We start from the raw sequence: 13,767 nt of genomic DNA, 5'->3' as shown, positions 1-13,767 counted from the left end.
TATTGATTTCAGTATCCAGGATTGAGGAATGTGTTACAAGTCCATGTGGAAGACTACAAAAATACGACAAATAAAGAAAGCACAGACTTACATTGAATTTTCTATTTTTGTAATTATTATTGGAAACTTCTATTGTTTAATATAATGAGATTACATTTTGCTCAGGGATTCTTAATAACATTTGTAACTTATGAAATTGCTTGCAATTGCTAACTAACAGTACAGGGTGGTGGCTGTTTAGATTCACTTTGGATGCACACCAGAAATATCACAAACTAGGACAGCAAAAACCATCAAGATTTTGCGCAGCAGAGACCTCACTGCCTATTTGTAGATTCATGAATTTATGGAATGGCCTAGCTAATAACACAAGTACAGCTAAAATATTTTGTGCACTATCCAAGCAGACCTCTAACTAGCTACATACTATTGATACACTCTTCTAATTGCCCAGTTAGTACTCATGCAATGTAGGAATCGTCCAGTCTGTCCCATGCACTTCTTTAATCACTTATCTACCACTATCTACTTATCCCATCACTCCACCAATACCTAAGCACTTATAAATTAAGTGTTCATTCTGTTTGCAGTACTGTCATCATTCCAGTTACTAGTGGTATTCTTATAAATAGACCTAGGCAACAACACTAATGAAAATAAAATATTCTGTGCATAATCCCTACCAATCTCTAAGCAGATACATACTAATGGTCCACTCCATTAAATGCTGAAGTGGTACCCATGCAGCATAGGATACCTCCTGTCAGTCTCATGCAATTCTTCAATCACCCATCCAGCACTATGTTCTTCTTGTATCAGTCTGCCTATACCTAAGCACTTATGGGGCAGATTTACGAGCACCCAGCACCACCAGTACATCACTTTTTGTAACGTAGAGATGACGCCAGTCACTCCTTCATATTTACAAGGAGAGGAAAAGCCACCCTGTATAGTTTTTCCTCTCCTTATAAATACAACCCCTACATACACAGAACTTTGCGTTGAAGGGGCGTTCAATAGGTGTTGTTGTGGGTGTTCCCACGCAACACCCATAAAACAAGACACAACTCCATATTTATGAGAAATCGTTAATCTTGAGATGTGTGTGAATACTGCGCCATCCTAGAGTTGGTGTAGCAAGGCGCAACGAGGACAATTGGTTTAATATCTCCTCATGTTTTCCTCTTTCAATGCATGCTGCATTCCACAGCATACATTGAAAGAGGAAAATGTCTTTACTGATTGTTTTTGTGCAGGAATGTGTCCCTTCCTGCACAAAAACAATCTCCGCACGACACAGACATCCTTGCACCATGGTGCAAGGGTGCCTGTGTCACCGCATGGCTGCAGTTTGTGCAGCAGTGCAGAGGGTAGCACAGAGTAGCAACATATTCATGTACATATGTCCCATTCCTGTGCTTTGGAAGTGCCACAGTGCAGTGCAGCTAAAGATCTTGCAGTGTCACGCTGCAGTACTTCCTCATAAATCTTCACCTATAAATTCACCATACACTACTAATGCATTCTTTTAGTCAATCAAGCTGTATACATATAATCAACCAAGCTTTCACACATTACCTTGCAATTATAGTTATTTCTTTAACCAGATAAGGTAGTTCTGATAAGATCTTTTTTATTCTTCTTTTTTCTTTTGTATTTTTTTTAACAAATTTGTATTTTTTGGGGTGTTTTTTCAAAAAATGAACAAAAAAGAACGAATAAAACAGGAAACTTTTGGAATTACTTATCATTCCTAAAAAAAATAAATTAACAACGATGGTTGCGCTGCGCAGCACAAACTGCATCCACCGAATGCTCACCGAAGCATATAAGTTTCTTATACTTCACACAGTGCTGCTCGAAAAAGGCGAATTCTGGCCTAATGTCCATTGCAGGTGTTCCTGAGGACACTCCAGACGTACTTGCCACAGCTGGTGAGGGGTTCAAAGCAGCATTTCCTCCCGAGCAAGATTGAGAGAATGTGTGGTCCAGAGATGCTTGTACATAGAAGCAGTGCCACAAGAGTATTTTTTTCCACTGCCTCTTGACAGGACTCGGTCACAAATTTTGCACGTCACCTTTCTCGCATTTTCTTTCTTCTCTCCAGGTGGAAAAGTGAAGAATTTCCACACAACAGATTCCGGCCTCTGTGGACATGGTGCCTCCTGCAAGAATTCTTCAGAAGATACTTCCTCCTGCTGCTGCTGCTGTCCAGATGCCATTTTGTTTGATATTTTTGGAAAAACACCCTAAAAAACAAGCAAAAAGGGTTCTTGTAGGAAAAGAGATGCTCCAACAAGAATGATTAAAATGGGTGGGGTCCTTCAATAGTTACAGTGGGAAATGTATGAACCAATGAAATCGTTTTTTTTTAGGTCACATGAGATCTGTGCACTCTGCGCTAATGAAGCACACACCTGACGCGACTTCGCAAAAATATATTTAAAACTAATATGAGTTTATTATAAGCACAAATACAATATTTTTATGAATATCTTAGATAATCTCTTGACCTAATATGTATATTAAAGACACACATATATCATTTTAGAACATAAACATTTTTTCGGGAGTCGCGCACCCAGCGCGTCCCTGCACGTATATGACATCACACGGGATCCGCCACTGCACGTCACGTACCATAATACGCATGTGTCCTGAATGCGTGGCAGCAGGAGTCCCAGACTGGTCGCATGCCAATCGCGCACATCACGTGATATTAAATGCATTGGATGTAACTGAAAAACACGCAGCCACTGCACACCGTATGCGGATCCTTCATGACTTTTCTAAAATGGCGGCTAGAATTCGGCTAGAAGGGCCACCGTGATTTGTACGCTTTGGGTGTGCAACTCCGAAAAAAATTGGAAAATAATATAAATATATAAAAAGAAAAAAAAAAGAAACAATATTTCAGTTTGAATTAAAACATTTTTTTTTAATTTTCAGAGAAATTTATAAAGTTATTTGATGAATAAAATATCTGTAAATAAACAGTTTAAAAAACTGTAGAAAATGAGTACAAAAAAATAGGTATAACTACTATTATACTTAAATTAGCATTTTAAAAAACCTTTCAAATTCACTGAAAAAACCATAGGTTTCAGAGATGTTATAGTTGATTGTATGACTAAACAACTACTGTCTTTACCACGACTTCCTAAACCACGAATGTTTAACAACGATCATTTCTAAACCACTACATTTTAAACCACTACTCTCTAAACCACGAATAAATAATATTTAATGTCACTTTTTCAATGTATGCCTTTTTTTTTTCTAAAATATTAGTTACTTCATTTTTTCAAATACGAGCACACTGATCATATTCTTTTTTGATTCGAAAGCTTTTACAATAGTTTAAATCAATGCAACACTGCCATCTCCTGTCATAAACCGATAATTTTTATGATTTATTAGGAAGCTGGGGGCTAGGAGAGCTGCAGAGGTTGGCTCAAGTCGCGCTGAGGTGCTATCTTTAGTTTCCCTGTAAACAATGGAAGGAGGCTGTCATGTTGACATTTGTGACCTTTTTAATTAGGGCCTTGTCTCTGTGAAATGCAGAATGACCTTGCTAACGGGCCTCTAAAGAGGGGGGTTTCTGGTTTCTCCATAAGAACATCAATAAAATTAAATAACTTAATTCCAAAGGGAAAATATGAAAAAAAGGGTTTCTTTGAAAGTCCCAACATCATGTTAAATGCTCAGCAGAACTGATACATTTGTATCTCTGCTCTAAAAAAATAATGTCTGCTAGTTGCTTTTATTTGACAGAAAATGAAGTGTTGCATTAAGTCTTAGACAGAAAATAAGACACAGACCTTTACTAAAATTTTGAAGGCTACATGCCAAAGTGAGAACGATTTGCCAACTAAGAATTATTATTCACAGTGGAAATTGTAGGTGCCACATTAATATGGAGTGTCAGCGTAACAATTTTACTTTTGAGGTGGCTTGATGTTGCAAGCTGACTGATAAGATGGTAACAGTTAAGTAATGGAAATTTATTTTTGTGTTTGTTAATGTGTATCATGTTTTGTCTTCTGATTAAAAGTTATAATTGATATTTGTTTGTTATGAGAAATGTTTCTCTTTTGTGTGCTGTATTTTTTTTGCTTCTGCCTACAGATCATTCATGGATTGTTCTGGGTGATTTTAAGGCTTGCAAGACACGTGAGTTTGGTTGGTTGAAACAAGATGTGTTTTTGCGTAACTCCTTTGGAAAGAAATGTTCATGTGTTTTTTATGTTTGTGTATTTGGTCCTATCATGACTTATTCTTGCTGGTCCTGTATGTTAGAAGAGAGACAGTAAAATTGTATTTGACAGCAGATATCCACTAACTGGTGATCTACTGTCAAAAGGAGGGTAAGGATTTTAAACCTGACAAATTAAGCAGGCCCAATATCAGGTTTTGGGCTGCATAAAGTACATGACATGGTGTTGTGCGTCACCGCTCATTTATATATATTATTGTTTTGTCTATGCTTTTTGTGCTTGATATACAGCAAGTATATCTGATGGCTTGACATGTGCGTTTTTTTATTTTATGCCTGTTTTGTTTTATGTTGCTGCTTTTGATACTATTACAAGTTTACCTGTGTTGTGAAGGGATATACATGACGATGCGTATCTCTGCACAACAGTTGGGTTGATTTGCTAAATTTCACAGATATGATATTTTCATTTTTGTGAACACGACACAGACAACACTTCACCAGCGTATGTCAATTTGGCTATAAATAGTATTCAAGAAAAATAAAAGAGATATACAGGATCAAAGTGTGTCACCTGCTGTTAGTCACTTACTGCCCCCTTCCCTTAAAGGAACAAGCAGCCCTAGATTTATGTATCCTGATGGGACGTAAGAATAAAATTATAGATCTGTGACTCTTGTACATGGTGACCTATTTCTATATTACATTACTCAGTTTTGTTTTGCTTCCTAAGTATGATATGGCTTTGTACCATAAAGGAAACCAGGTTTCATTTTTCCCTGAAGAAGGAACTGGAAAATTAGCTGAGGTTACCATATATGGTTTAGCGGCCAGCGGTAGCGCTAACCTTTGTGAACTATTTTGATTTTTTTTTGTGTATCACTCATACTCTTGGTATTGTGTCACATGCTTGACTATCACCCAAGTTTTCTTTTGTCGCTTCTCCCCTGACCGATGTCGCATTGTACCTAGTTATTGGGGATTTTAGCTGTGTCCTACTCCCATTTCTCTTTTCCGTATTCCTTTCACTAGTCAGCTTTTATTATTATTGGTGTATTGTTCAGGTGCACACTTCCAGACTGCAGTAATGTACCAGGAACCCCTATATTATGTATAATTCCCTTTTGTATGACCAGACTGATTTTTAAGAATTTTCTTTAGGCCTACTTCATGTCTCTGATAATCTGTATTATGCGATTTTTCTTTTGAGATGTCCTAGATAAGGAATTTAGCAATACCTAGACTTAATCATGTCGCTATCTACCCTTAGATGATGGAGGATATGCTCTCACACGGAAACCCAATTGAAGAGCCTAGAGACACTGTTTTGCCTACTACCTTTGTTTTTAAAAATGACAGTGTATTCTAGACCAGAATTGTCCAATGGCATATGGCCACTCCTTTGAAGATTGCAGGCCACCTGCTTGCAATCCCCTTGTTATACAATGAACTGTTTAAAGCATTGCACTTGGTCCATCAGACGGCATTGGACATCACAGAACCAGAATTTCAATGCATAAGAGTGTGTTGAAAACCCCCTCTGTCCTTGTCTTGAAACTTATCTCAGACACCAGCTGGCCTAAACTAATTCTTGTCTGGACCACCTAATCCCTGTATCAACTATCTGTTAGCCTTTAGCATTCTTTTCGTGCTTTATCTTATCTTTTGGCCTTTCCTATTCTCTCCCTGTGTTTTCCTATTCCACAAACCTTCCCTTTGAAGCACGCAAACATGTTCTGCCGTTACTGATTGACCTATAGGTGCTGTCATTTATTGACTTATGGGATTGGGCAAAGACACGACTCAAGGGGGATGTTCTGGTTACATGATGCCTTGTTTTGAATGTTTTCCTATTGGCTAATGTTTGGCAGATCTTGCATGTCCATGTTAGGCATTTTGCATGCTTGCAAAATCTAGGACTGCCCCTTACTTTTATGCTGAGTTTTGTAACCCTAAGCATATATAAGGCCTTTGTTTTCTGTATTCCTCAGACTTCCTCATTCAGTTGCTAATGCTTCTGTGTGACGTAGCCTCACATAATAAAGATGTCTTTTTATTTCAGCTTCTGTGCCAAGTTCTTTATTCTATTAGTGAGACCCCTAAGAATGAAGATTATGATTCTTCAATGGTGCCCAGATTTCAGGTACAGATTTAAACAGATCCCAGAGGATTTTGTCTGGCCCAGGAGTCTTTTCTGGCTTTCAGTATGACAACAGCCTGTTGTGTTTCTCTCAGGGTAAATGCCAGAATATCATTTGAAGACTCTTGCCGTGGCCAAGAAGAATCTCAGCCCGTGCTGGGTTGGTCTTCGGGCAATGGTTCCTGGGCAAGCAAGTCCTGCTAGGAAAAAGTTAGTTTGCCATTACTGTAGCGGGATTTGAAGTGGGCCACCCAGTCCATGGATAAAATATTTGTTTCCGGTCTCTTTATGCTTTACTTCCTTGGATAAGTATATGCCATAAAAAGGCTTGATTTTTGGTTTGAATGACTTCTAGGGCCCCAGATTCTGAGAGTCCCAGGTTCTCTTGCTATTTTTGAGGATTGCTTTATACCAGGTCCTTGCTTCCTGGAATAATGATTGTTGGCCATTTTTTATAGATTTAACAAGGGAGGTTTTTGCATCTCTACACTCTTTATTGTACCAAGAGTGGTTATTGTTATGAGTGTGGTTGATGTTTCCTATGGTTTTGGTGAAGTATTCTTAAGGACAGTGAAACAATCGCCATGGAGATTTACTATGTACGTGCGCTGATGTCGTGGTCACTCAGTAATATCAGAAAGGGTTCTAAGTGAATGTATATTTTGGAATCACTGACATAATATCGAAGTCAAAAATATCAAAGATAAAAATATTGGTCAAAATATCGATAGTGAAAATCTCGACATGCTATCTTTAAAATGTAAATAACAAAAATATCAAGAAAAAAACTATAGATTTAAAAATTATCAATGTCCAGAATATCATTTTTTTAATATTATTTTTTTAAACAATTATATTATAAAATTAACTTTAAAGAAATTACTTAGATATAATATACATTTAAAAAATATAATAAACAAATTTTATTTAAAAAAATTAAACGTACATATATACAATTTAATATGTAAGTGTATATTTACTTTAAAATAATTATTAAACTAATAACTTTAATTTATTTTAAAATAATATAAATATATGAAAATAACTATAATATATATATATATATATATGTATATATATATATATATATATACATTACCTACTGGCGGTCTGTGGTAAATAAAATTACCGGATCTATTTTTCTATACATTAAATGACAATAAAGGATAGCTCAATCAAATGAGAGGCAGAGTCCGTGGTATCTGAGTCATACGGGCTTTAATTAAGGTTCTCGAGAACCGGGACATCGAGTTCCATCACCGCTAAGGTTCAGGAAGGGACATTCAACATTTTATAAACATCACACATTATATATAGTAAAACAGTATAATTGAAATGAATACAGTAGGCGTAACAAGTGAAAGAAGAAAGATAAGAACACATGTGCGTAACAGGAGGCGTGTCAGAGGGCGTACACGTAGGCGTGCCCTGGAAACGTCACAGAAGTGTCATAAGTGGGTGGATGCATAGAGAGATTCTGCAGGGTCAGCAGAAACCTTTACCCTGTGTGTGCGCGCAACTGAGCATGACGTGTAACTGGGGAGAGCTGGGGGGCTTGACTTTAGCACTAGTAGAGGAGTCTGGTGTCTGGGATGTCAGAACCACCTGCACCTATAGCATATCTGGTATCTTATGTTTGGAGGATGTATTGTCTGAAGTAAAAGGTCTCTCGGGCAGAGGCCATTCAATACTGAATGCTAGTGGGTGCATACGTGTCTTGGTGCAATTCGCGGGGCCATGGGCCTACCATGGTAACGGGTTCAGTAAATTACTTGCATGGAGACAGGAGGCCGGGCCCTTTGCTCTGCAGCCGGGAACATGTTTACCTATTTCACTAGACTGGAATGTGTTTTCGAGGAGGCTGAGCAGATAACTGTAGGCAAAATACTGTCTTGGCAGGCAGGCCAGGCCGAGCCGGGCACCGCTTCGCTGGGCAGGAAGTAAGGCAGGGGTCAGGGATGCATACCTAAACTGCAGTTTTCAGAGACAGAAGAGACTCGGAGCCTCAATTAAGGGCCTAGCTCGACTGAGCCAGGAAATGTGGAAAACGTGTGCTTCGCGTTATTTAAAAGAGCACCATGTAAAGACGTTGGCACCATAGGCCAAATTAACGTGTTCTTCTTGGAGGACTGAATAACTGATATGTTAACGTTGGACGCAAATGCATATGCGTCTTCATGGCATGCACGGAAAGGGAATTACACGACATACATGGAACATGGGTGCATGGATAGGGTGCGAGTGGGGGACACATTAATTACTTAAAATTTCTATTTCCTCATTCCCTCCTTGGCCCCTACTACACCCTTTAGGATATGTCTATTTTCATGAGACTATCTATCTGTTCATATAGCATCATTTGTTCATCTTTTTTCATTCGGGAATGGGAACGTGCACTTGGACGGGGAATACAAGCTGTGGCGCACAAGCCGCAAATCGCTGGCCCACATTGCAGACAGAGACAACAACTGAATACTATGAGCAGTATTATTCCTAGGAATGACAATACTTTCCATCCCCAGGCGGATATCACACTCCAAAGCCAACCGGACCAAGTCCAGGTGTCTGGATTCTGGTGCATCTGGTGAGCTATATTATGGAGCCTTGTTATTGCTTTATACACTGACGGTGCGTTATTAGGAATGAAAATACAACAACTGGATCCGATGACTCTACAAGCCCCGCCCCTATCGGCCAAGATGACGTCAAGGACAAGGCGGTTTTGAAGAACAACAAGTCTCATAGCGGACTGCTCTTCGGTCAAGTTACCTAAAGCAAAAGTAGTTTCGTTCACTACTGCTTCCAGAGTTCTGGTCAATCTTCGTATTATCTTACTATTCTGGACGGGACCTATGAACCAGAAGTATCCTTTAATATAATCCTTATACTGGTCCTATGCTGATTCATAATAATCGATGACAGGAGGAAGGTCTCTCTTATGTCTTACATGTACAAGGTGTGGATTTCGATGGTAATCAGGTGGGGCTAGGAAAACAGGTGGCAATAGGAACGCGATATAACACGTTCCATCCCAATCTAATGGCAGACGTAAATAAGCTGTCTGACCACATATAAAATAAGAATGGTGACAGGCTTTGAAAGTAGACTTTCCTTTATCACTGAATTCGACCACAGTATTACAATCACTGTGTCCTAGATGTACTGAACCATTCTTTCTGACGCATAATTCGCCTTTCACTGGCAAAACTGTAATAAACGGCAAGTCCGAATTAGTCTCGGACTGAACGTTCAGAATCATGAGGTTAAGTTTAAAGTTACCTAATCCATACACTTCATTTTCTAGATCGGTCCCTGTCCTTTGGGGAAGACCTTCCTTGTCTGGGAAACATATTTTATTCATAACTGTATTCAGGTTCCCCCATATCCAATTGCCTTGGGAAACTGTGGATTTACTGTCTAGGGAGGACATTAAAATAAACCATGCTCCGCATGAACCATTATATGTAAACGGATAAGGAAAGAGGGGCAGAGCTCCCTTGTATTTCTGATAGGGTGGGAGTCGGCCACATACCCAGCAATTTGTGGCATTGCTGGTCTGGTGAGAATGGTGTAACATACGAATGAAAGTATTGTTGTGCATTGCTAATCGATAGGACAGCTCGTGAGGGGGCAGGTCACTGAAAGTGTGCTCTACAGTGTCATTAGAGGAAGTATGTACATGAGAACCAAGAGGAAAGAAAACATGTAGCATTAAACTTATGCATATGATCGTAAGACTCAGAAGAAACATAAAAATCAAAGTAATGACGCATCTGCTGTGCAGGTTTTTGCAATATTTTTCTCTCTTTTCGATTCGCCTATCTCTCTGACTATTTGGGTCTATCTTATACATGTCAGAAACCTGTCTAACCGCTTCACCCGAGGGGGACTTAAACAATTAAACGCTGTCTGACTTACTAGACCTCAACTTGGCTCGGTACTCCTGTTGTGGAGTTTTCTCTAACAGGGGGAGTTTAGAGTCTGTATCAGGGCAGTCATTGGGAAAAGTCTTCGGACACAGTCCATGAAATCGTTTAATGTGGCTGGAATGGAGCCACCCTTTTCTGCCTTCAATCTTCACAGCGGTCCTCGTCGTCATCAACACCAATTTCGGTTCCTTCCACCTGGGCTCCAGAGGGCTTGAGCGGTCAAAGTTGCGGACCAACACCAGGTCTCCGGGAACAATTTCATGCGGTTTCAGCAGTATAATCTGGGACTGGGTACGCTTCTGTCCATCGGAAAAGGGCACATACAATTACGAGGACATACTTGAATCCTCGGCATCTGTCCATCTGGATATAATCCATCTGGAGGACTTCGAAAGGATGGTCAGGAGGATGAAATCCACCTTGTTCCACGGGGATACCTTTGCCTGGATTGAACTGACAACAGATCATACAGGTACGTACTTTCTGTTTTGGTGCTGCACGTAAATGCTTGTTGGACCAGAGATTCTGAATGCTGTCTAACATGGCTTTCTCTCCTAAGTGTGCTGGACTATGTGCTGTATTAATGATAACTTGAACCATAGAGTCGGGGAGAAACCAAGTGGCTCTTCCCTTCGTCATCCATCCCTGATCTGTCTGGATCCCTCCTTGTTCAGTCCATTTCTTGATTTCTTCTGGAGTTGCATGTGTCTGTATGTCGAGTACATCTAGTGTGGGATCCTTAACTGTCATGCAATGTGTCAGTGAAGTTACTTCAGTCTTTGTCTTGTCAGTCGGAATGTCTGTTTGAGTCTGAGCTGTGAGCTTAGCTGTTCGATCTGCCAGGTCGTTACCCTGGGAAATAGTGTCAGTGACTTTCGTATGTGCTTTGCACTTCATGATAGCAATGGATGCAGGTAAGTGTATTGCTTCTAACAGGGCTTGAATGAGGGGACCGTGTTGTATCTTGGCGCCATGAGAAGTTAAAAAACCTCTTTCTTGCCAGAGGATACCGAAGTCGTGAACAACTCCGAATGCGTACTGTGAATCTGTGTATATGTTTACTTTCTTGTTCTTGGCTCGTATACAGGCTCGGGTCAGAGCGATGAGCTCTGCTGCTTGGGCAGACAATGTGTCAATGCGATGTGTTTCTATGACTTCAGTTTCAGTGGTCACTGCATATGCGGCCACTAACTCTCCTGTGCTTGTTCTCATACATGAACCATCCACATAAAGTGTCAGGTCTGGGTCGGGCAATGCAATGTCTGTCAAGTCTTGTCTGGGCTTCGTCACGGTATTAATGACTTCCACGCAGTCATGTGGTGTAGGATCTGCTGTGTTCGAGGGTAACAGTGTAGCGGGGTTTAGTATGTTGCAACGTCTGATTTCTATGTGTGGTTGGAACAGTGTCAGTTCATAGCCTGTCAGTCGTGCTATGGTCAAGTGTTGAGTCTGGGTTCGGTTCAGGAGAACTTCCACGGAGTGTGGAACTTGTACTGTCAGAGGATGTCCTAACACTATTGAGTCGCTTTGTCTGATAGCTAGAGCTGTTGCTGCAACTGATTTTAGGCACGCAGGCAGAGCCTGGGCTACTGGATCCAATGTACTAGAAAAATAAGCACAAGGCTTGTGTTTTCCTGCTTGATCCTGTGTGAGGACAGATAATGCTGTGCCATCGCGTTCTGTGACAAAAAGTGTAAAAGGTTTGCTGTAACATGGTGTTGCTAAAACAGGTGCTTGACATAAAGCTTTCTTCAGTTCATCAAAAGCTTGTGTATGTTCCTGAGTCCAAGGGAGGACAGTCGAAGTCGCTGCCTCCTGTGTGTCAACTGTATGAGTGGTTTGGCTAGATAGGCTAGATATGCATACTGAGGAATCCATTGTCTGCAGTACGAAGTGAGGCCAATGAAGGCCCGTACTTCCTTTTGTGTCTTGGGTTGTGGCAGATGTGCAATTAACTGGATACGATCAGGTGTCAACTGTCTACCCCTCTTGGACAGCAAGTGTCCAAGGTATACCACTTGCTGGGCACAGACTTGCAGCTTCGAAGGGGACACTTTGTGCCCCTTTTCGGCCAGAAAATACAAGACAGTTAGTGATGCACGTTCGCAATCACGTTCGGTCCGTGCTGTAATTAACAGATCATCAACATATTGGAGTAGGACAGTGTCAGTAGGCATATGAATACTGTCTAGTTGTCGTTTCAGTGCTTGGCTGTAAATACTAGGACTTTCCGTGAACCCTTGAGGAGCACGTGCAAATTTGAAGCTTCGGCCATTTAAACAGAATCCGAAAAGGTACTGGCTTTCTGGATGGATGGGGACACTAAAGAAAGCGTTCTTGAGATCTATAACAGTAAAGAACGCTGCTTCGGAATTAATGGCAGTCAATAGGGAAGAAATGTCTGGGACCACTGGGTACTGGGGTATTATGCATTTATTTAATTCTCGAAGGTCGATCACCAGTCTGTAGACCGGTGGTGCATTCGGGTCAGTTCGTTTAAGAATCGGGATGATTGGAGAATTACATACATTGGAGTCAGTTTCTACAACCACTCCTTGAGCAATGAGTTTGTCAATAATTTTCAGTAAGGCTGCTACAGCCTCAGGTGGCAACTTGTATTGTCGGATTCGGGGCAGTACAACACCTTGTTTGAGAGTGACACGATATGGTGTAATATGCATACAACCTACATCAGTTGGACCTTGCGCCCATAAATGCTGTGGTACATTCTGCAATCTTGGATCAAAATCTCTCAACACATAATGTCCTTTAAAATCACGTAAAAACAATCTCACTCCTTCCGGAGAACAACATATCACTGCTCCTAGTGCTTTCAATGTTTTAATACCAAGCAAGTTTTCAGGACATGATTTCGTAAGTAGCAAGTCTGTAGTACGAGACAATGGGCCAACTTCTAGGGAAACTGGCTTTGACACTTCGTTCACAATAGGCTTTCCTGAAAATCCAAGGGAAACATTCTTTGAGCCTGAGAGGGGTGCCCCTGGAACCTCGTCATGACTGATGGTAGTTCTGCTCGCCCCTGTGTCAATCAAAAATTTTCTGTCTTTCACTAATACCTGACTATGTACATAGGGACCCTCTTGATCTACAGGAACCTCGATAAGGGGCAAGCCAACCTCCCTCTCTAGGCTGTTTCATGAATACTGTTGATAATCGGGATAATCTGACTGTGCATACTGGTACATTTGTTGCGTGACATGTTGTGTGGCAGCAATGGGTTGGGGCTGGGGTACAGCTACTGTCTGTTGTGCATTCTGTGGAGGTTGCGTGTTCTGCGGAATATTCTGTGGAACATGTTCTGGTCTAGGTGGACGCTGTCTTCCTTTCGTCATGCCTGTAGCAATATTGTATTTTAAAACGGCACATTCGTTTATATAATGACCTGGCTGCTTGCAATAGTTGCAATTCCCTTTAACAGGAGCTGCAGAATGACTAGTCTGTGTCGTACCCCTCTTCTGACC

This window comes from Lissotriton vulgaris, chromosome 2_1, assembly GCF_964263255.1.
Source record: "Lissotriton vulgaris chromosome 2_1, aLisVul1.2, whole genome shotgun sequence".
NCBI lineage: Eukaryota > Metazoa > Chordata > Amphibia > Caudata > Salamandridae > Lissotriton > Lissotriton vulgaris.
Note: the sequence above shows the minus strand (reverse complement) of the source record.